This window comes from Peromyscus maniculatus, chromosome 11, assembly GCF_049852395.1.
Source record: "Peromyscus maniculatus bairdii isolate BWxNUB_F1_BW_parent chromosome 11, HU_Pman_BW_mat_3.1, whole genome shotgun sequence".
Taxonomy (NCBI): domain Eukaryota; kingdom Metazoa; phylum Chordata; class Mammalia; order Rodentia; family Cricetidae; genus Peromyscus; species Peromyscus maniculatus.
In genome coordinates this window covers 34,020,470-34,045,088 of record NC_134862.1, presented here as the reverse complement: position 1 = coordinate 34,045,088, position 24,619 = coordinate 34,020,470, and the positions used below count along the sequence as shown (strand labels likewise).

Sequence of the window (24,619 nt, the reverse complement as noted above, 5' to 3'; positions counted from 1 at the left end):
TGAGTAAATAAATAAGTAGACGGTCCCATAAAAAGAGAGCAGTTTGAAATAGATTACACAAAAAGGGTTAAAAACATTTGAATTGTATCCACAAATACAGAACATCCTCTCAGATACTCAAGCTAGCATCTCAAAAGTTTTATAAAAATAGACTACAATTACTGCAATTTAAATTATCATCCATTTTTTGTTGCAGCTATGATTTGGATATTTATCAGCCTCATTCACTCCCAAAGCATTTATTTATGGCTTAGAATGTTTGCTATAACTAAGTGACAAATGAAATCAACTTCAAAACCAAATGAGGTTCTGGCCCCGGATATTAACTTGGAAGTAATAGTATCTTCATTTCCTCTGCTTACTGAGCATATTCCATGAGCAGGATGTTGTGGCAGGGTTCACTATGGACAAACATTTTGGAAAATACTGCTTGTGTAGAAAAATCATGAGTTCGGAGAAATCATGTCTTGAGGACATTTGCTAATAGACCAAATCAAAGTGGAATATTTAAAGAGATAGATGGTAAAATAAATCTTGGAGACATCCCTGGGCATGGGAAAATGTTCATCCCAGTTGTTTCAGTGGGAAATATCTACAAAGTGAACAGTGGCTAAATGTTGTATTCACTATAATAGCAAGCTGAGTCAGCAATGGGTCAAGCAGCAAAAGTTTGAGACAATTCAGGAACATGTTAAAGTGAGAATTCCAGACAGAAGTCCCACAGCACCGCATGTGACATATACTTTTTTGTCGCATATACTTAATGTGTGATAGGAAGAACTGGTAACTTCTACCCTTTAGGGATATTGTCAGCTTTATGTGTTTTCCTAAGATGCTAAAGATCCTTACTATTTTGAAACATAAGAACAACTATGAAGGCTTATCCTTGGAAGCTAAACCTAATTGTATTGAGAGATGACTTGAGAAAGAAGTACAAAGAGGTTGCCTTCATTAATGTAAACAGAGAGTGAACTGAAGATGAAATATTTCTGGTCCCCATGTCAACATATAAAACAATCACCACCAACAGTACCTTTTATCAAAAATGTGCTCATCAGGGACTTTGGAGATGGCTTAGTCAATAAAGTCTTGTCACACAAACACAAGGACTTTGCTCAATCTTCAGTGTTCAAACACTCGAAGTATGGAGGAATGAGCTAGGAATCCCTATTCTGGGGAAGCAAAGACAAGAGGATTTCTCGGCTTGTGGGTCGACCAGCCTTGCCTATTTAGCAAGCTACAGGCCAATGAAGAGGCTGTCTCAAACACACAGGATGGGTGTTGCCTGAAGAACAACACACAAGAAGGACATCTGGTTTTTACACAGACAGGGAAACATTGTGTACACAGATGTTTCACATACAATGTGAAGATGCTACTGTCTAGATGCCTTCATTGGGTTTGGTTTCTCTTTTAGCTGTAGAATTAAAAGGCAAGAAAAAAAATCCCAAATGCAACAGGTAGTAGCAAGGAAAATCTTAAACACAGAAGACAGAATTGGCTGGTAAAGAAAGGCTTTTATTAGAGGTGAGGAAACACACACACACACACACACACACACACACACACACACACACACATGGGGGGGCACACTGGAGAGAGAGATCATCTTCAGAGCAGATTAAGGAGCAGAACATGAAATCTGATCTCTCCACAAGGACAAGGACTGGGGTTTTAATGGACTTTGAAGGGTTTTCCTCAACCAATTTAGGATTGATCAGTTTTCAAAAATGGTAGGGAAGCTGATAGACACCAGTTTTGGCATAAATGTATCCTGATCCAGCCTTGGACTTGTCTGGCTGTTCTATCAGTACAGGGGCCCTAGTGCCCAGAGAGAAGGTCCCCCAGATCTTTGATTTAAATTACCAGGCTTATGTCTCATTTAATGAGGATGAGAGATAAGCTCCTATTTTGAACCTTTACCATATTTATCACCTGTTTATGGTATCTCAATATATCTGCCTATCAGGGATCTGTCTAACTACTTGTTCCTTTTTAGGCATTACAAGGATATCACACAACATAGCTAAGAAGTGATTTTACTGTATCTTTCATCTCCTTTCGTGTGTGTGTGTGTGTGTGTGTGTGTGTGTGTGTGTGTGTGTGTGGTGTGAACAACACTTCATATGTAGAGGTCAGAGGACAACTTATAGAAGTCAGTTCCCTCCTTGCATTTGTGTAGGTCCTGAGAATTGAACTCATATCTTTAGTTTTGGTGGCAAGCACTTTTACCTACTAAACTATATCTCTGGCTCCTTACTAAACCTTATAATTTATCTTTGTTTTGACTGATAATGAAATGAGTTCTTATTTATTAGTTCTTTGTGAGTTTCATACAATGTATTTTATTCATATTCATATCTTCTTCAACTCTTCCCAGATCCATTCAACTATATGCCCTTAAAAAAAAAACAAAGCAAAAATCAAACGCATCAAGACCAATTTGTGCTACTCAAATATTGGATGTGTGATATTCCATTGGATCAGGGTTGATGTACCAGAACGACAGTCTTAGAAAAAAATTGTCTTTCCTGTTCCTAGTATCTAACATAGCTAATTGTGCCTCAGCTAGGGGGAAAATTTGTACTCAAACTCCTCTCCATGATGAAATTTTGTCTCACTTGGGCTTGCACAGGTCTTGTGCATACTGTTGCAGATGATGTGAGTTCACACGTGCATTCTTCCTGCTGTGTCCAGAAAATGTTCTTTCTTTGTAGTGACCCCACTGTGTCTGGCTATTACACCCTTTCTGCTTCTTCTTCTGAAATGATTGCCAAGCCTTCATAATATGGGTATGTGATATGGGTGACCATTCCAGGACTGAACATTCGGCAGTCTCTTATTCTCTGTATCTTGGCCAGGTGTGGTTCTCTGTGGCAATCCACATCTGTTACACATAGAAGCTTCCCAGAAGAAGGTTGAGCGATGCATTGACCTATGAATATAATGAGTATTCAATAGGAGTTGGTTTATTACAGTGCCCACCTAGTAACAAAATAGTAGTAGGTTTTTCCCTTAGAGTCTATGATTTCTCTAGCCATAGATTCTACATCTGACAATGGCACTAGATATGAGTTTCATCTTATGCAGTGACATTTAAATCTAATTTAAAAGTGCTTGTCTATTCCTGTGATGTTTGTGCCACTATTTCATCACTAGACATGTCTTTCCAGGTCAGTCATTACTGTAGTGTGGGGTTTTCTCAGCTTGGTATTACTGATGAAGATTTTGATCTTCTGGTAGCATGCATTGCACCTTATGGCACTGTGAAAGCTGGCCAGTAGGGATGAAACTATGAAACAGGTTCTTAATATTCTTTTGTTTTGAATGGCTGAAAAAGATTGTATCAGAATTACAATTGCAACAAGGAAATACGAGTAATATTGTTTCAATATCACATCAGATGTGAAATGGTGGTATCCACTTCAGACACTATTGGTAGCCTGTGTTACCTGCCTTAGGGGCCTGCCTGCCTGTGTGTCTGCATGCCTGAAGAAATAACACACACACACACACACACACACACACACACACACACACACACACATTATAGTTGGAAGCTCTACAAGCTCTCCATGAGATAGGACACCTAACTTCATTCAAACCTAGAAATGCTTCACCCACCTCCAATATCCCTATGAATTGGAAGCTTTAGATCAATGTTTTCTTCAGACCTTTGTTATAATTAATATCTTTTTTTTTTTTTTTGGTTTTTCGAGACAGGGTTTCTCTGCGTAGCTTTGCGCCTTTCCTGGAGCTCACTTGGTAGCCCAGGTTGGCCTCGAACTCACAGAGATCCGCCTGCCTCTGCCTCCCGAGTGCTGGGATTAAAGGCGTGCGCCACCATCGCCCGGCTATAATTAATATCTTTAAAGTGGTGTACTTACTCAAAGATATTCTGCAGACACTACCACTGTTATCTAAGCACTGTGTAGCACAGTTTATACAAAGATAAACTTGTAAGAAATTTTCAGCTGCTGAGAAAGATAACTCATGCATATTGTTGTAATAAGGTAAAAATCTAGAATTGCATATCTGCCCACCACTCTTCTTTGCTGAAATAACATCCTTGCTCAGGGCAGCCAACAAAACTTCACATATTAAAGTCTACTTAATGGTGGAGTTATATCTGAAACTCTTTGGAACTGAGAATATTGTAGGCCAAAAAAAATGTATTTTTAGAGTCTAGAGAGATTGCTCAGTGATTAAGAGCATTTGGTGCTCTTCTGGACAACTCAAGTTCTGTTCCCAGCACTTGTGGTTGGTGGCCCACAATCACCCGTAATTCTAGCTCCAGCATATTTGGCATCTTCTTCTGGCTATTGTGAGCACTGAACACACACAAAGGCACACATATAAAATAATAGTAACTTAAAATTACATTTTATACACCTAACCTACTGACCACCTCAGCTTAGTGTAGCCTCACTCAAATATGTACAGAACACTTACATTAGCCTACAGTTGGGTAAAATAATCTAACAAAAAGCTTACTTTATAAAGAAATGTGGAATTTTTGTGCAATTGACTTTACCTGTTTCTGTAAAGCTACTGACAATTAGTAACACATTAGTTGTTTAGCATGAGGATCATGTGGCAGATGGAAATCTGAGCTCTGGGGCCTCATGTCAGCATTGATGAAGGGTAAGGATGCTACATATCTCTAGGTCTGGGAAAAAAAACACAACACAGAAAGCAAAGTTACTACCAAGTGCACATTTGACTATATGTAAGTTAAGAAGTGATCATATATTGGCTTAACTATTACCTTGAGGGAATTTCTTCAAGTAGAATCAAGGGACCAAACAGTGAAACTCTTGGCTTTTAAGTCTGAATTAGAGCTGGGGTGGTAGTTTAGTTGTTAAAATATTACATTGCTATCACAGAGATCTAATCTCAATCTTAAAAGAGATGGGAGTGTAATTAATCTCTGTGCTGAGGCTGGTGTAGAGAGAGGGATAATCAGGCAGATCCCTGGCCTTGTGGCGCTAGAAGCCACATTAGTAAGTTCTAGGCTGGTAAGAGAGCCTGTCTCAAAACACAAGGTGCTGGGCAGTGTCCTGAGGAACTAGATCTGAGACTGGCTTCTGCCTTCCAACTGGACACTCATGTGTACACATGCACCCATGCAATAGTGTGTGTGCACACACAAACACACACACAGTTTTAGTCTACTGAGATGCTAAACCAAATCAGTTAAAAAAATGTAATTCATTCTGTTCTCATGAAAGCAAACCTAGATAAAAGAGCCACTGAGCAGGTAAGAGAAAGAAATAAATGTCACCAGGCCAATAACTTGGCTGGGGCCAGTGAGCACAGAAACATTTGATCACAACGTGGGGATCTGCAGGGTTCTCCAGTGGCTGCAACAAGTCCTTCAGAAGGACTCTGTGACAAGGAGTCTGAATAGCTGTTCTCTGTCATTTGTTAATAGGCACCAGCAAGATGCCTTCTGATCACTTTAGATTCTGCTCCTGCCTCAGTATCTTTCCTATTTGAGAAAGTGTCCTTTCACAAACCCAGACACAGGATGAATGTGTGGGCATAGAGGCACAGGAAAATCCCTACAAATGAGAGTATCAGATTGACAGATTCAGCTGAAATCCTCACATCCAGGGAGTTATGGGGTTAACAGATCCAACTGAAATCCCACAATCAGGGAGCATGGGGTTAACCAAAATTTAAGATCTTTACACTAAATTGAGTGAATGATTAAACCAGTATCCCCTGGAATGAGCGTTTTCTGCAGTGGATTCCAAGAATATCAATATATCATGGGGTGAAATGGTATATTATTAAAAAATTAATAATCTCATAGTTAAACAAGCTTTAAATATTTTATATTTTCAGTTCCTCTTTGGATATCATAGGGTTCTGAGAAACAGGGGCTAGGGAACTATTACAATTCCCCAGATGTACATGTTCACACCAATCTTTTCCTAGAAATATCATCTTAGTATGCTAAATGTTCCACGGAATGGAGTTTATAAAACGCATACTTATCATCACATTTTTTGTTCATGTATTATTAGTTAATCATGAATCTAAAAGGATAAATCAGAAAACAATATAGAACTTCAAAGGAGAGACAACTTCCATTTAGACTACAGGTTGGTTTGAAAACACGATTAGACTTGGCCTTGAAAGACAGACAGATTTTGGACATCTGGGGATAGAGGGAATGAAGTTAAGCAAGGGTAAGTAACTAACACAATACTCAGAGCTCTGAGAAAGAGTGCGACAAGGCAGAGAGTAGTTTGGCTGTGCTGTAGAAGAGAAAAAGTCAGTAGATGAACAGGGACATCGAAGCAAATCACTGTTTGGACTAAGTGAGGACAGTCATGACTTCCAGACATTTGGTCTCTACTCCATAAGCAACACTAACCTGCCCAGGTACATCGATGAAGTAGTAAAATGTGCACCTTCAGATATAAACTGTGGATGCCAGAGGACATCCTTGAGTACCTTTCTCATACACCATCTCTCAGGTGCTGTCCTCCTTGATTTTGAGACGGGTCTCTCACTGGCCTGAGATTCACCACGTAGGCTGGCTGTCTTAAGTAGCAGGGCCCAGGGATCCTGTGTCCCAGCACTCAGATTACAAGAGTGCACAATCATGACTGAATTGACTTAAAACATACTTTCTGGGGATTGAATTCAGCTCCTTGTGCTTATTAGGTAAGCATCTTCCCTACTTGGTCATCATTTCAACTGAGTGATAACATCAAGCTTCAATTTTATGTTACCGAATTACCATGCTCAGGATTAAAATGTTCCTGCATTGTACTCATAAGGAATGCATAGCTAACTTTCCAGTTTAAATTACAAAAACAGAAGCCACTTGTGTTTGGGTACCCTCCTTATCTTTTGTTCTCATCATTTGCAGGACTGACTGGTCCGACTCTCCCACTCAACATTAAGAATTCCTGCTGCCCATGAACACTTGCTGCTTTCTCTTGCATTCCTCAGTGATATCTCCAACTTTCCTCTATATCTTCTGTTTTCTGTCCACCATGAACTATTCAGCCACTGCACATTTTTTAGTAAATTTCTATGAGGGAAGTATGTCCAACTGGAGTCCTTTATTTAACAATGGCTGTTACATAAACAGTGAACACTGCTGTGTGACATCTTATGCATCTATTTGTTTTGTCCTTATAAGCACTACATGAAGTAAACATCAGTACTTCCATTGTTCCAGGAAGAAATTGAAAGGTCACATACTTCTAACCAAATGACCAAGGAATCCCCTGCCATATCATAAAAGCTGGGAACATTATTAAATTTCTGCTTGCAATTCATTTCTGAGATGCCAGAAACTGTTGATTAATCCTTACATTTATTTAGAGAAATAACAAAAAAAAGTTTAAAATAAATTGAGGGTGTGACTTAGTTTAATGAAAATTCACACAGCATTGCATGTAGCTTTTTCCTTCGAACAGTAGGCCACTGTCCTCTTTATTTTTTATTGTTAGTATGACACAACCTAGAGTTGCTGGGAAAAGGGAAACCTCATTTGAAACATTGTGTCAACAAAATGGCCTGTGACTATGTCCTGATTGTCTCCATTGATGATTTATGTGTGAAAAGCCAGTCCACTGTAGGTGGCACCATACCTCGGCTTGTGAACCTAGACTATCTAAGAAAGCTAGCTGAGCATGAACCAATGAGCAAGCCAGCAGGTATATTTCCTCCATGATTCCTGCTTCCAGGTTCCTGCCTTGAGCTCCTGCTCTTACTCCCCTCAATGATGAATTACAAGCTGGAAGTGTAAGTCTTTCCTTATAAGCTGTTTCTGGTCAAAAAGTTTTATCACAGCAACAAAAAGCAAAGTAGAACAACCCTTTTTTTTTTTTTTAGCATTTTAGGAATTAGCTAAATATCATGCCAATCTTTTGATCAATATTCATTGAGAAGTATTAAATATTCATTATTTGTCTAAAGGATATTTGAGAAAGACATTTTATTAAAGGAACAGAACATTTACTAAAACCTACTGTTCCTTTCAGAATGATTCTCAGTACACATAATTTCCCATAACAACTATCGAACCAAAAACTGATACGTGGCTTAAAAGGTTAGTGGAATGCACTTAATAAGAAAGGAAACAAGCGCACAACTTAATAGGATAAAAAGTAAAAATAAATGTGCTATTACATATCATCAACAAATTTAAAAAGTATGAATTAGATTTCCATTAAAATGTTAAAAAAACACAAGTTTAATTAAGTAAGCAATAATATAGAACAGATGGAAAATATATAATTCTGACAGTCAGGCATTATATATTGAAAAAGAATAATTATATACTAATAATATGTAAGTATTCTGTTGTTTATCCTTCTACTTACTAGAAATTTGAAAATAGGCAGCAATCTTAAACTATATCTTAACTTCAGAATCTTGAAGGAGAAAAGATAACAGTCCCTATTGCATATATAGTTGATGATAGGTTTTAAGTAGTCATAATCATAAACAATGGAGGAGGTATTTAGGATGTAGTATGAGCCCTATTAATATTGCCTAATTAGGTCACTATTACTACTTAAGGACCTGAAAATAAAGACTATGATATTTTATGTTGCTTAACAAAGAAAGTGAATGTACTGGTTAGTTTTAACAGTCATCTTAACACAATCTAGAATAACCTGGGAAGGGATTCTTAATGAGAAATTATCTAGGTTAGATTGGCCTGTGGGCTTGTCTGTAGGGGATTGTCTTGATTGTTAATTGATGTAGGAAGACTCAACCCATTTTGGGTATCACAATTCCCTAGGCAAGAGGTCCTGAATAGAGTAGAAACCTAGTTGAGAGCAAGCAAGCAATGGTGATTTTATTCTCTTTGTTCTTGACTGTGGATGTGATGTGATTTATCCTCAATGAAGAATGCAATCTGGGATTATAAACCCAATCAGCCCTCTGTCCCCATGTCAATTTTTGGATATTTAATCTTAACTTCAGAAAGAAAACTAGAACAGAGATTCACTTCAGATACAGAAATAATCACAGTTTAGTAAAGAATCACACTGATGTGTGTTAGAACTCAGTGCTGAGAAACTGACATGATATACCCTGCCATCCTCTCCATGAATCCTCGGGGTGATTTAATCTATAAGGTTTACCACACTTAATGGAGACCACACGGCTGAGTTCTGACTGGTGTTTGTGAACAAGAGACATGGAAGACATCCAGACTTTTCTATAGGATACTCTATGCTCTCTTTCTCATCTCTCATCACCTAAAAGATCCTACAATAAAGAATATAGTGAATTACTTCACCATCTCCAGGAGAACCAGAGGATAGAGAGTTTGGGTTCTTTAAAGATTATGAAGTCTGTTGCCTTATCCCCAACAGAAAATCCAAAATGTTGATACACTATTAATAATTAACATACATTGCAATGTCACTTAGGTCTTAAGGTGAGCACAGGTGTTGGCTTAGTAAAACAATATAGCAAGGAAAGAATTATTTAAACAGGAGTTGACTGGCTGGAGAGATGCCTCACAGATTTAAGAACACTTGGTGCTTTTGCAGAGAACCAGAGTTCAGTTCCCAGCACCTACAAGGGGCAGCACACAATCTTCTGTAAATTCACCTCCAGGGGATCTGACCTCTTCTGGCCTCTAAGAGTACCTGCATTCACATGTATCTACACACACACACACACAGAGAGAGAGAGAGAGAGAGAGAGAGAGAGAGAGAGAGAGAGAGAGAGAGAGAGAGAGAGAGAAACACTTGGATTCAAATTATATTTTCTCATGTTAGTAATAGTTGTGTAACTGACTTTAGGCACATTTATTTAATCTCACTGAATTTCCTTTTCTTTACTGGGACACTCCTATTATAAATGTTGTAAAAATTAAATTCTATAATTACTGTGCTGGATCTGTAGCAGGAACCTTGTAAAGCAAAGATGAATCTAAGCTTAACCATATCTTAGCCCTAGAGATGTCTGTGCACAGAAAAGCTGGTTAAACCATAGTTTTGCAATCATGCAACCATTTAGTAGGCAGTATTTGACTTCTCAATGGTGTGTGATGATTTCACAGCAGCTCAGATCTTAAAACACCATGTTCCTTTTAATGACTTTATTCAGAGACATGGTGTTGATTTGCTAAATAAAAGGATAAGGTTTTATTTTCTTCCTTATGTCTCAGCACCAATTCATTCCATCTCTTTTCTGACAGAGTAGCCTGTGTTTAATATGCACAACTGCAGGCCATTAATTCTTAAAGTCTCTCTTAAATCAATCCTTTGGATGTGAAGTGGAATCCTAATGCAGTTTTGGTAGTTTAGATTCTCACCTAATTTATTACATGGGGCCAGAACCGATACAAAAAGAAGTGCAAATTAGCTATTTCAATGAGTATATATATATATTCTTTCTTTTCAGAAATTTGTTTTCTTTTAAAATTAGTTACAAACAGAAAGCTATCCAAGAATAGTTGTACGTACAGGCTTAATTAGGACACAGATTCTATGACTCGAAGCACTTTGGGGGAATGCTTATATTTCATAGCAATAGCTATCTATTTTTCTAGAGTCATCTACACCACAGCAAAGAATGAGTTACACTGTTTTTGAATATCTTATGGGAAATAAAATTTGTTGCAAGGCAAAAAGGAGGATGTATGAGCAATTAAAGATAGTTTAAGCGGTAGCTCATGGGGCCCCACCCCGTCTGAGGATCTCCAGACAGTTCACTGTTGCTAGGGGAAGGACAGACATTTTCATCAGTGGTGTCGCTACTCATAAGGACTCCATTTTCCTATGAAATATCACTCACCAATGTCCTGTACTGATCCTCATAAAACTCACTGGAGCATAAACAATAAAACCCACAAAGTAGGACACAGACTAAGTGGGGAAAGTGTGGATCAGCAGAGGTTGGGAGAAAACAGGGAGAAATGTGGAGGTGAGTATAAGATCGCACTATACATGTGTATGAAAACTCGGGGATGAAACCCATCATCTTGCATAATTCACATCGTCTGATAAACAAAAAATTAAACTGAATTAATCCTTATTGTAAAGTTTAACATTTGTGCTGAATAGAATTGTGCAACAGCCAAATGCTACTGCAAAGGGCCAGCCCTTGCCCTGTTGAAAGCTTGAGACATAACCTTGAGACAAAGATGCTCTAACTTCCCACAGTAATGGATTCCTTGCTTTTGCTTCACTTTTACCATTATACTATCCATCTGTAAAAACCAATAACTCAGGGCTGGTGACATGGCTCAGCAGGTAAGAGCACTTCCTGCTTTTCCAGATGACTAGAGTTCAGTTTCCAGCACACATACCTAGCAGCTCAAAACTGTATATCACTCCAGGGTATATAATGCCCTCTTCTGGCCTCCATTAGCACTGCACTCATATGCAATACTCTGCCCCTTCTACACACACACACACACACACACACACACACACACACAGAAAAATTATACAATTTTAAAGCTTTTGAAACATATCTTGGAATTATCAGCATTAATTTTTTTCTGATTTTCTTTCACTCAACAACATATTTTTATGATTTATCAATCTTTAATAACATGGTTGTAGTTTGTACATTTATAGTGCTGATCATAATTACTTAAAGATATTAATGATTTTATTTTATGTTTATCAATATTCAAGTTAATTTTCAATTTATGGTTATTAGAATTACGGTGATCTCAACATCCCGGTGATAGTCAAAATTAATGTATTGCCCCTAAAATCATGCTAACAATGTATGTCACATGTAACATGAAAAAAATAATAACAATGACTACAAAATAATAAAAAGATTGGACATGTGGCTTACTTTATAAGGGATTTGTTTAGCATGAACAAAGCCTTGGACTCTACCCCAGATCTCTATAAAACCAGGAATGGAAGTATAGATCCATAATACCAGCCATCAGGAGAAAAAAGCAGGAAGATCAGGATTTCAAGGTCAGCCTCAGTTACACCCTGAGTTCAAAAATTAGTATGGGATACATGAGACTCTGTCTCAAAATAATAATAATAACAACAGCAATATTAATAGTAACATCACAAAATGACTATTGTGAATGTGTCTCTTGCTGGTCCTAGTGGCCACAGAGGTACACTTCCTGGTTTGTAACTATCCAGCTTCATTGTCAGTAGCAAATCACAAATGGCCCAGGAGCTCATTTTTCTTGTAAACATCTTTTATTATAAATATTAAGATTTAGCAATCTATTAATGGTGATCTTTTAATACAGTTTTTGTTTCACTTGTCCAATGACTAATACATCTGACAGCATTTCACATTTATCAGAATGTAGAGTTTCCCCATTGGTAAAGCACCTACTCAAATCTTTGTTCTTGAATGTTTATTCCACTCTCTTACAGATTGGGACAATGGCCACATATCCCTTGGATAAAACTTTTTGCTAATTTATGTTTTATAAAATTTTTCTCTTTGCTACAGCTTATATTCCATTCTCTTCATTTCATTTTATTGTAATAATTTCTTAGCATTTAAACCTTTTTCTTCATTTTTTTAGGTTTTGGCATTGGGTACCTGTATTTCCTCTCCCCTGACCACTGGAAGCCTTTGGATTTTTTTTTTACTGCCCCCATAGTTCTGCCTGTTTTGAAATGTCACATGTGTGTAAGCACACAGAATTGAGGCTTTTCAGTGAGTGATGTATTGATGCTTTCTTCATGTCTTGCAATAACTTTGTATCTCATTTCTTTTCAGTCCTGAATAATAGCCATTGTCTAAATGTTACTGGTTTATTTATCTATCCACCTAATACAGAATATATCAGTTGTTTCCAAAGTTGGGCTGTTATAAATGAGGCTGCTATAAGTGCCTGTGAGCAGGGATTTGTTGAACATAAATTTCCATTTCCTTTGGATCAGTATAAAGGAACACAGAGGATATTGTATTAAATTTATATTCACACACATGGGGAATGACCAAATTGTCTCCTCTTTTAGATTTTGTTTATTTTTATTTATGTGTCTGTGTATGTATATGCCACACATGTGAGTGCCCATGGATGGCAGAAGACATTAGCTTACTTAGACTTGGAGCTTCTAAGCAATTGTGAGCTACTGGACAAGGAAGCTGGGAATCAAACTCATATCTTCAGTAAGAACAGTAAAGCTCTTAATATCCAGGCATCTCTCCAGCTACTGACAAATTGTTGGCTGAATTTGCTAAACTGCTTTGCTGTTCCTCCAATAATACAGAAGGGTTTCTATCTCTAGACATACTTGCTGTCAGTGCTCTGGCCATTGGACATCCAAATAGGAGAACAGTGATACTTGCTATTCAAATGTTTATTTTTCTGAGGATAGACAGCATGGAGCATCTTTTCTAAAGCCATTCAACATCTACGTACCATCTTAGGTGATGGGGATGATAATACCTTAAATTGCACTACATGTAGTCACTGCAGGAAATGCAACCCATGAGCCATTGAGTCATCCAGTCAGTGAGCCTGTGTTTTGGACTGGTTCTGTTCCATCTATCATATGAAACTTTATTCCCAATGTGCTGATTAGTTTTATGTCAACTTGACACAAGCTAAAGTCAGCTAAGAAGAAGAAACCTCAATTAAGAAAATGCATCCATAAGATCAGACTTTAGGCAATCCTGAAGGTTATTATCTTAATTAGTGATTGATGGGGGAGGGCCCAGCACATTGTGAGTGGTACCATCCCTGGGCTGGCGGTCCTGGGTTCTATAAGAAAGCAGGCTGAGAAAACCATGAGGAGTAAACCAGTATGCAGCATCCCTCCATGACCTCTGCATCAGCTCCTATGTCCAGGTTCATGCCCTGCTTGAGTTCCTGCCTCACTACTTTAAATAATTAACTGTTACAGGGAAGTGTAAATGAAATAAACCCTTTCCTCTCCAAATTGCTTAGTTTATGGTATTTTACCACAGCAGTAGAAACACAAACTAAGAAATCCAGCATGACTCTATTTGGAGACGAGATATGAAGAATGCAATTAAGATTCAATGAATTTGGTTAAGTAGATCTACAACCTGAGTAAGATGATAGGATTTGTAAGAAGATGATAGCCAAAAGAATGGAAACACATGAACTATGAACCAATGGCTGAGGGGCCCCCAACTGGATCAGGCCCTCTGAATAGGTGAGACAGTTGATTGGCTTGATCTGTTTGGGAGGCATCCAGGCAGTGGGACCAGGTCCTGTGCTCAGTGCATGAGTTGGCTGTTTGAAACCTGGGGCTTATGCAGGGATGCTTGGCTCAGCCTGGGGGGAGGGGACTGGACCTGCCTGGACTGAGTCTACCAGGTTGATCTCAGTCCTCAGGGGAGGCTTTGCCCTGGAGGAGGTGGGAATGGGGGTGGCCTGGGGGGAAGGGGAGGGGGGGCGGGAGGGGAAAGAACAAGGGAATCCGTGGCTGATATGTAGAACTAAATTATATTGTAAAATAAAATAAAATTAAATTAAATTAAAAAAAAGAAGATGATAATGGCTACATCAGCTTTATGTTTTGTAACAAACATATATCAGTCCTGATATATTATTCTTTTTATGTATTATCAGAAATAATCAAGTCATATTTTCTTGGAACTTTGTATGTTCATTTTGAAATGAGTTTGAGTTTATGCTTCATGATATAATTGTGTACTGGTTATATATTTCTGCCAAAGTGAAGTTTATTCTATTCTTTTTTAAAATAGTTTTTTCATCTTACATACCAATCACAGATCCCCCTCTCTTCCCTCTTCCCGCTCCCCCAACAGCCAGCCTTCCCCAATTTATTCTATTCTTACAATGTTTAGAATTTATCTACAAAATGGGAGAGTTTCTCAATTTTCTGTTTGGGAGAAGTATCTGGAGTATCTATATTGGTCTGGAAATTTCTTCAAATAAATATATAAAGCAATACATTAAGTATTTGTTAAAACATTGCTAGTCTATGCTCTGTCTCAAGGATGTATATTTTATAATATATTATTTATAACTAAATTTACTGGTTTAAATTTTAAATGTTTCATATTTGAGAGCATAAAGCCTTTTAACTTGATAAACTTTAACAGAATCCAGCAAATTTTGTTGTGAGTCAGTCTGAGTCAGGTGTGAGTCAGGCTGTGAGAGCTAAGAAATTTAGTCTGTCACCTGCAGCTTTCCAATAGCAAACATATGGATAATTCATCATAAGTACTGAATTTCTGATGACGAATTTTCCACACAAAAGACAGCTGATAGTGTAGGTTACCTAATTTCTAGATAATAAATGAGAAAGCAAGAGAGAAGTGACAGATGATACATGGATAGACGTATAGACAGATCAACAGATAGAGGATAGAAAACAACAGGTCAGATAGGTGATAGATAAATAGATAGAGGGGGCAGAGGTTGATAAACAGACAGGTAATTCGTGAATTAGCAGGAAAATTTTCGTGCAGGTGAAAACATCCAAAACACAGAGTTAGCTTTGAATCTGAGTCATGTTGGAATTCCTAGTGGTGTACAAACTAGGCAAAGCCTACACTCTAGCCTGAGTCTCTCAAAATCCAGATTTCCTAAACTTCTGTGGTCTCAGTGGAATACTGGGAGAGTCATCACCATGTGAAAGATGTCTGGAAAGGCACACCTGTCAGTCTTGACCTGGGCAGAAGAGAGAAACAGAAAATCCTCAAACAACTCTTTACTACAAGGCAGCAACCTCCGGGCTTGGGTTAGAATACACAATGTTTGTTTCTTGGAGAAAGTAAATGACTCATGTCCTAATTTTGGTTTCCAGTTCCCAGCTGCACATGCTGATAACGGGCAAGAACAATAAAAAAATCCTCCTTTTAGGAAACACTCTCAGTCCTGCCTGAACGAGTTAATGCAGAGAAAGTTCAAAGGATTTAAGTTTATGCTTTTGTGTATGCATGTCCGGCAGCACATAAGGGAATGAGCTACTTTGAGCAAGAGCCAGCTCCTGGTAGACCTCAGAATCTGAGCCACAGACTGGAGACGATGCAGAAGTTAGAGCCTAGAGCCATGCAGTACATGTGTCCTTAAATTATTAAAAACCCAAATGCCACATGTTCTTCCTCACATGTAGATCTTAGCTTTAATGTAGATATTCACACATTTGTACACTTGCATACACATATGTGCATACACACATGTGAAGCAACACACACACATGCATGAACACAATACAATTAAAATGAAATAAAGGCACACACACACACACACACACACACACACACTGTTAAGAATCTATCGATTAGTTCACAACAGTAATTCAACTTCAGCTGCTTTTAAATATGGGTGTATGCATGCATGTGTGTGTATCTGGGTGTGAGTATAGGTACAGGCCATGAAACTAGAAAGAGAACTACAGGAGCAAAGAAAAAGGTATCATGGAAGAGGGGAGAACAAGAGGTCACATGTGACTTGAAAGAAGAGAGAATACCAGAGGTGAGAGAGTACAAGGCTCTCAGAAGGATGGGGGCAAAGTGGAAGGAGGATCAACCAAAACAAATTGTTTGCAAATGCTATAATAAAGCCCAATACTTCTCTTAACACTAATTAATAAATGAAGATAGGAGAGGGCTCAAGAGACAAACGAGCCTGCAGCCAAGCCTGCCAAACTGAGAGTTCATTCCCCAGGACTCAAGTGGAGATAACTGATTCCCTCAAAGTGTCCTCTGGTTTTCCACATGGACACTTTGGCAGGAGCCCCTCCCTCATAAATAAATTTTTTTGAAGTGAACATAAATATTAAAAACCAAGAGATGATGCCAGTGCCACTGTTGAGATTATGGTGTGCTCTACATAGGTCTGTTTTCCTCTATAACATGTACACTGGGACTTAGGTAAAAGTGTCACAAGTGTCCTGGACCCACTGTCCATAGTACCTGATTTTGCCTCAGGGGAAGTAACAAGATTCTTTCAAATTGTGGATTCTACAACATCTGATTATAAAAGCTAACAGCGTAACAGATGATCCAATAGCAAAATAATCACACCTGCAGATGGAATTACTGTTGCAAACAGAGAGATTCTTACAACAGTTACCATGGAGTAGCAAAAAAAAAAAAAAAAAGAAAGAAAAGAAATCAGAAAATATAAAGATGCAGCAAGGTTGAGAGGGAAACTTAGGAGTTCGAGGACTTGCTAAGCAAGCATGAAAATCTGAGTTATAGCCCCAGAATTAACAGAGAGGAATGAGAAAAAAAGAAAAAGCCAAAATTGGAAAGGAAGCAAAGAAAGAAAAGCTGGTTATGAGACTGGGGAAAATCGATGGTAAGACCCATGGGTAAGTCAGTCTAGCAAAATAGGTGAATCGCAGGCACATTGATGTGGAGGGTCCAAGTTTGATTCTGACCACCTGCAACTCTAAGGGATCTGACATCCTTTTCTGATCTCTGAGGGCACTGGCACCCATGTACACACACACACACACACACACACACACACACACACACACACACACAATTAAAAAATAAAACAAGTCTTTAAACAACAACAAAAAGCAAGGTGGAAGGAAAATGAGAAACAAACAAAACACCTGTGATTGAACTCTGATCTCCACACACATGCAAATCCCTCCCCTGGCACAAATAAAATAAAAAGTAAAAATACAGGAAAGAAATTATGAGTCACATGTAGGTCTACTCAAAGTTCCAAAGTAATACAACAAAGAAAACAGCTCAAATGATGAAGCAGGATTATCTAGAATTAATTAATGAAGTTAATGTTCATCTTGGACAATGTCCGTGAACCAGTGGAGAGATTACTCTGAGGTTAATGGTGTCTGTGGCTCTTCCAGAAGACTGGTGTTCTCTTCCCAGCAGCCATGTCCGGCAGCTCACTATGCATAGAATATAGCTTCAGGGAATCTGATGTCTTCTGCTGATTTCCAAAGGCACCTGCACATGTTAGCAAACACATACTACATACACATAAGTAAAGCAAAATGAATCTTTAAAAAGTATTTATAAAAATAAAAGGAAAGCTGAGGATATACTTAAAATTCTCAGAAACACTAGTTTTAGTCCTGATTGGTCAGAAATAATTAACAGAGTCTATTCCACTAACTGTTGCTTCCCTAAGTGATTGATCCATGTGACTCAAAGGTTTCAACATGACACAATAATAAAGAAAAGGAGAATATAATACAAAACCAAACATCACTAGTTGAGTTTAAGCCATACTGTATAACTATTAAGCTATATTTTTTGTTTATGTAAATTGATGCATTTTATTTTGCCAGATTTCGCTAGCATCTTCTCTATGACTATTAGAACTGTGGTTCTAGTGTGGGCCTGAGTTGCATTGTTTTCCTTGGCAGGGGAGGTTTCAATATATTTTCATTTGCTGCCTCTTTTCGACAGTGCAAAGCTCTGTTTTTGCTTACAGCATCTCTTCAGATTCACCAAAAGCCTCTGAGTAACACGTCTGCCCTTTATTCTGGAATTAATCCTTTGTTGTTATTCTTAGCAGAGAACATCTGCCTCGCACCCTGGCATCCTTTATCCTTCTGGCAATTACTGGAGCTCCGAGGAGGCACATTCTCTTTCCTTGAAAATTGATCATTTGTTTAAGAGTGTGCACGGAATCCCTTACCTTTCACAATCCTCTTACTTATTTGCAGAACTGTAGATCTCAAAGAGTCCTTGGAGATAATTTAGTTTAGCCTTCTCATTTTACATCTGATAAGTCTGAATGATGAGGCTGTTAGTTCAAGGTCACCTCCTGTTTCAGAGACGAATCTAAATTCAAAACACATGTTCTCATTTCAAATCTAATAACTCTCTTACTACATTTTATTTTTTAAACTAGGAGTTTTGTAGGTATGCGACACTGATCTGAAGCTTAGAATTCTGTCCAGTGGGATGTGAAAATGCAAGAAAATCACTACATATACTGTCCATCTACTTTGGAGGTTTCCCAAAAGCTGCATGTAGGAAAACTGCCTCCTGGTCTCTGTCCTGCACACGACAATGTTTAGAAATGAACCTTAAAAAGCTGTCATTCAAAATACATTCATTTATAGTAACAACATTGTCTAAGCCTATTCAGAATATTGGACTTAAGCATTAATGGCTTTTTTAAACTTTGCACTGGGCATTTATTTCTGGAAAAAAAAATCACTGCTTATGGCTTGTTCTTCCTTCACAGAGAAAGTAAGACTTACAGAACCAGACTGCTGCTTCTGTTCTTTTTAAACATGACCTTCTAAAGTTGTTTTTTTTTTCCTTTGTGTGTGTGTGTAGGTGTGGGTGGGTGTGGGTGTGTGTCTCCATGTGGTTATGTGCATGTGAGTACAGTGCTCATAAAGGCACTACATCCTCTGGCTCAGTCGGGAGACATATTTCACCCAAGCCTGATGACCTGAGTTTGATCCCTGAAGCACATGGTGGAAGTAGATTATTGACTTCTGAAAGTTGTCATTCATGCAGAAGCTGTGGCATCCATGTTTTCACAAACACACACACACACACACACACACACACACACACACACACACTGCCCACACAATAATAATAATAAATGTATTTTTAAATGAATAAATTATAGAAAGAAAAATTTTGTGTTTTTCCAGATTATATTAGGTAGCTGAATAGTAAACAGGTAGCAATAGAGTTGTGAACTGAGTATCTGTTTCAAACATGCAAAGACTGTGAACTGGCCATCATAACAGAAGTCTAGGAGACTGTAACTCTTTATATAGGGTGCTCAGAAAAAGCCATTCTGGATACTAACATTAGTATGGGTCCTGAGGATTTGAAGTAAGTACATACACTAGGACTGAGGGAAGAGCAGTCCCAGCAGAGGGAGAACAATGGCCAAAGCATGATGTGAAGTCAAGTTGTTGACCACAGAAGCAAGACAAAGCTTCATGGAAGTAGCCTTCTATAGTGGAGGACTGAAGGGCTTTGATCCGATGAACAGCTGTGAAAGTTGCGTTCATATCATTAGAATATTCTTGTAGAGGAGAGCACTGGATGTCCCAAGGGTTCCAACTAAAGAGTCACCCAAAATTGACTGTTTGTGCTGAGGAGAGGAAATGGAATTACTTTCTCTAACCTCAGCAGCCATGTAGACTTATATTTTCATGATTTTTTATGTGCCATCTAGTTCCTATGGTGAGCAATGACATCACTATCTGAAAGATAGAGCAAAGAGAAGCCGATGCAGTCACAACTGTGAAGAAGTAACCATTCCATTTGCTCCGAACTCTCATGCTACATTAATGAAACATTATTAAGTATAGGTGCAGAAGGCATAAAATTAGTTCCTAGAACATTACAAAGAAAAGTAGACCCAATTGAAACATGTGTTTGGGAAATGTCTAAAGAGAACTTTTCTGGTAATTTGGGTGATGGTTGAAAGATGAAGTAGAGGAGTCCATGATGAAATCAAGGTTTCTTTAAGTAAATTGATGAGGAGTGACGTATTTATTAAGATGAAGAAACATTAAAGCAAATTGTAGCTAGAGCAAGAGCAAGAGCATTTTGTTCTGATCAACCCCAAAGCAAAACTCCCAAAAGTTGTTAAGTGTAAAATACCTCTGATGGACATTACAGGCACATCCATGAGGAGTTAAATATATTCTAGACTAATAGAGATTTAAAATCAGGCTGGGAAGTGGTTTGGAACTTATTTACCAAACACAAATATAGTAAAACAAATAAACAAAACTAAATAAATTGGGACTGGAGAGATGGCTCAGCTGTTAAGTACATGCATCACCCTTGCAGAGGATCTGAGTTCAATTGCAGAAACTCAACCACCTGAAGGCTCAGAACTACCTGTAATTCCAGGCACCCAACCACTTGAAGTTTCAGAACTACCTGTAATCCCAGTCACCCAACCACCTGAAGGCTCAGAACTACCTTAATTCCAGCTCCAGAGGAGTCTGATGCTTCTGGCCCTTGCAAGCATCCATAGGTATATGCACTTACCCACTTGTGCATATACATAATAATTTTTAAAAAACTTTAAAAATAAATAAAATATTCCTCACTATACCAAATGCTAACAAAAAATGTAATATTCTCTGTGGGTTTGAAAAATCTACCAAGGCACAACTTAAAAGAGGAATTGAACTTTGGACTAAGGAACATGCATTGTAGTATCTAATTTTGGCAACAAAGTTCACAATTTCCAGTCTTCTGCTTTGATCTACATGTTGAGGTGGAGAGAAAGCTTGCAGATGGAGATGAATTATTTTGGCCTCCTTGGAGAAGCTTTGAAGTTATAAAGCTAGAGTTCCATAAGTTAGTGATTCTTTGAAAAGTGGGTGGAATGCCTTGAAGGAACACCATAGTCTCTGAAAAACACTATTTGAAATATATGTGCAAAACTTTTACAGAATGTACTTCAGATACCATGTGTTTTGTACATGGGCTTCAATACAAAGCTGAAATTCCTTTCAAAGCACACCATGGAGTTCTATTCCCCCCACTGTAGGCATTTCTATTGTTTCATTTTACAATAGAATTTTGCCTGCACATAAAGTGTATTAATTTGCCCTCATAATGAAATATTTTGATGTAAATTGCTTGGTGACAACAGTGTCTTATCACATTTGTGTTAAGAATTATGTGAATGAATTGAGCTGGGAAACATTGGCCCTGTCCCCTATCATTGTCTTGATTTGAATTTATCAAATTGTTATTAGTCTGTTTCACCCTTGAGGGGCTGCAGCCGCTTTGCTGTCTGTGTCCCTGGTGCTCATCATAGTGCCTCACATCGTGTCAGCATGTGTACAACATGTGACTTAACAGTATGCTTACATGAATGAAAATGCACGTGAACATGGGAAGACACATAAGGTGAAGTATTCTCTTCTCTGTCTAAACTGTTTTTGCTGATCTGTATGAATGTCACACTAGACCTCATTGAAGGTCAACCACAACGCTATGCTATCCAATTTCCACAGTTGTAAGAACATACTAGCAGAAGAGTATATATCATACATGTTATATAATTTACCATTTGAGTTTTGGAACAACTCTGTTAAGTGGGGCTAGAGATGGATCAGTGGGTCAAGGTGTTTGCTGCCAAGCCTGATGACCTGTATCCTAACTCTAAGACTCATATGGTAGAAAGTAAAGAACTAACTCAGTGAGTTGTCCTCTGAAACACACACACACACACACACACACACACACACACACACACACACACATATATATATGCAACCATGGTAGATTCATTCTCTCTCTCTCTCTCTCTCTCTCTCTCTCTCTCTCTATATATATATATATATATATATATATATATATATATATATATATACAATTTTATGTGAGAAATTATCTCTTTTTCTTGCAGTGTAAAACTTGGGGGAGTTTAGCATACTGTAAGAACTCTGTATAATCTCTACTACTCAATACTGCAACATTTTCAGCATCTGGAAAAAAAAAAAAAACTTGTACCAGCTCCCATACACAGCTCCTCTCATTGTGGACAAGCACTCACTTCTGACTATCTCTACAGATGTCTCTAGATTCTGTATAATTTTATAGTAATGGATTATGTTATGTGTGGTCTTTCTATCTGGTCTTTAGGTAGCATATTTTGCAGGCAAAGCCCCATATGTATGTATTACTACCTCATACAAAAAAAAATGACTGTTTAGGAGAGGAGGTACAACTCAGTTTTATTTTACACCATTTAAAGGACATTTAGGTTATTTCTATTTTTTTTTTATTATATGACTAATGCCATGAGCCCTGTGCATAGCTCTTGTGTGGATTTGTACTTTCATATTCTTTGGAGTATGCCTAAGAAGAGAACTATTGAGCCCTGTGACGACTCTAACTTTAGTGTAGTTAGTAAATGGCATCTCTTTCTTGAGGGGCTACACCATCCTTACAATTCACCAGCAATGTAGGAGGCTTCAGTGTTTCCTCTAATCTCACTATACCTTATAGTTTTTCTGTTTGATCATAGTTACGCCATTGGCTAGGGACTTCGGACTTTCATTTCTGTAGTGACAAGTGATGTCAAAAATATTTTTATGAACTTGCAATTAAATGGCACTTCCATTGAGAAATAGCAATCTGAAACTTGGCCTATTTTACAATTAGATTATCTTTTTTTATTTCAAAAAATTTGGTGTGCGTGTGAGTGCGTGAGTGTGCATGTAAGTGCATGCATTGTGTGTGTGTGTGTGTGTGTGTGTGTGTGTGTGTGTGTGAGATGTATATGGGTGCTTGTGGAGGCCAGAGAAGGAGTTGGATCCCCTGGATTTGTAGTTACAGGTGATTATGAGACACCTACCTTAGGGTTTGGAAATGAGCTCAGGTCCTCTGGAAAAGCAGCAAGTGCTCTTAACTACTGGACAGTCTTTCCATACTCAGTTTATAACTTATTAAGATACATTGTATTCATGTAGTTTGCTATAATTCTCTCATTGACTATATGATTTACATTATTTTTCCAAACTATGTAGTGCCCTCCTCCAGTTTCTTGACTGTTGTTTTGAGGTCAACAGTTGCTTAAATACAATATGGTTTATATGTTTCCTTCAGTTGTTCCTTGTGTCTTAGGACTAATATCTAAAAACACTATTTAAGTTCTAATTAACCTTGTTGAAAATAAGTGCCAGTCACTGCCCTCCCAAGTCTCTTGGTTTTGGGGCTCCTGTCACAATGAGAAACCCAACAGCCATCTCCAATCATTCAGGGGAAACTGTCCCATGTTTCTTTAACACCAGTCATTCAGGGGAAACTGTCCCATGTTTCTTTAACACCAGTCATTCAGGGGAAACTGTCCCATGTTTCTTTAACACCAGTCATTCAGGGGAAACTGTCCCATGTTTCTTTAACACCAGTCATTCAGGGGAAACTGTCCCATGTTTCTTCAACACAAGCCCATCCTAGCACTGAGTCTACTTGATGCTCTGTTTCCACATTCCAGCTGATGCTTACACCCACTTCTTGCTTTAAGGGGGGCAGGCATCATAAAGAAACATGCTGATGCTCAGAGAAGAAAGTAGAGGTACAGGAGAAATTAAGTGCTGAGAGCCTTACAAACACGGATTAATATTTTAACAGGGGCAGGGGCGCCATGTGGTTCACATAGGAAATCAAGCCTGTTCTGAGGGCATAGCATCCACCCTTCATTTTCCCAGGATGGGGGTCTCCACATCACTGCATACATCCAGCCCCTCAAGGAAACAACATAAAACAACAAACAATAAAAAAGATGAGGGAAGAGTGATATTAATTTTAATGCTTTGGTTTTTGAAGCTCATAGCTTACCAGAGTTTAGTATGGATACAGATCCCCTGGTCACAACATGATCCTGACTAAAAGGTCCAGGAGGGGCATATACTGCTTGAGGGTTCAAATCAGCCCTGAAGAGGTAAGCTTGCAAGGGTAACTTGCTGTTGTATCTGTTGAGCATGAATGGAGGGTGAGGGGGCAGACATCAGCTCTGTATGTGGGTGCATGGGTGTAGTTCCTGTGACAAATACCATAACAACATTTGGGGATCTTTAAGGGGAGAGACTATCTTTCAATAAAGAGCTGAAACCATTGAAAATGTCTCCCAACCCAATATAAGATCTGATGGTAGAATCAAATAATCTATCCCACCTCATGAACTCTCCATAGAATGCAGTCTATGGTGCATTCACAGTGAGTTTTGACAGAGGCGAAGACC

The 24,619-nt window shown here is 38.3% G+C and overlaps 1 long non-coding RNA gene across 1 annotated transcript; it reads right to left on the bottom strand.

The window, feature by feature from the left end:
- Positions 1-2,066: 2,066 nt before the first annotated feature.
- LOC143267712 (uncharacterized) lies at positions 2,067-10,537 on the bottom strand. The gene is made up of 3 exons (XR_013043134.1): positions 6,386-10,537; positions 4,535-4,669; positions 2,067-2,935 (listed from the first exon to the last, which is right to left on the bottom strand). It is a non-coding gene; the product is annotated as an uncharacterized LOC143267712 (long non-coding RNA).
- Between the last annotated feature and the right edge of the window lie 14,082 nt (positions 10,538-24,619).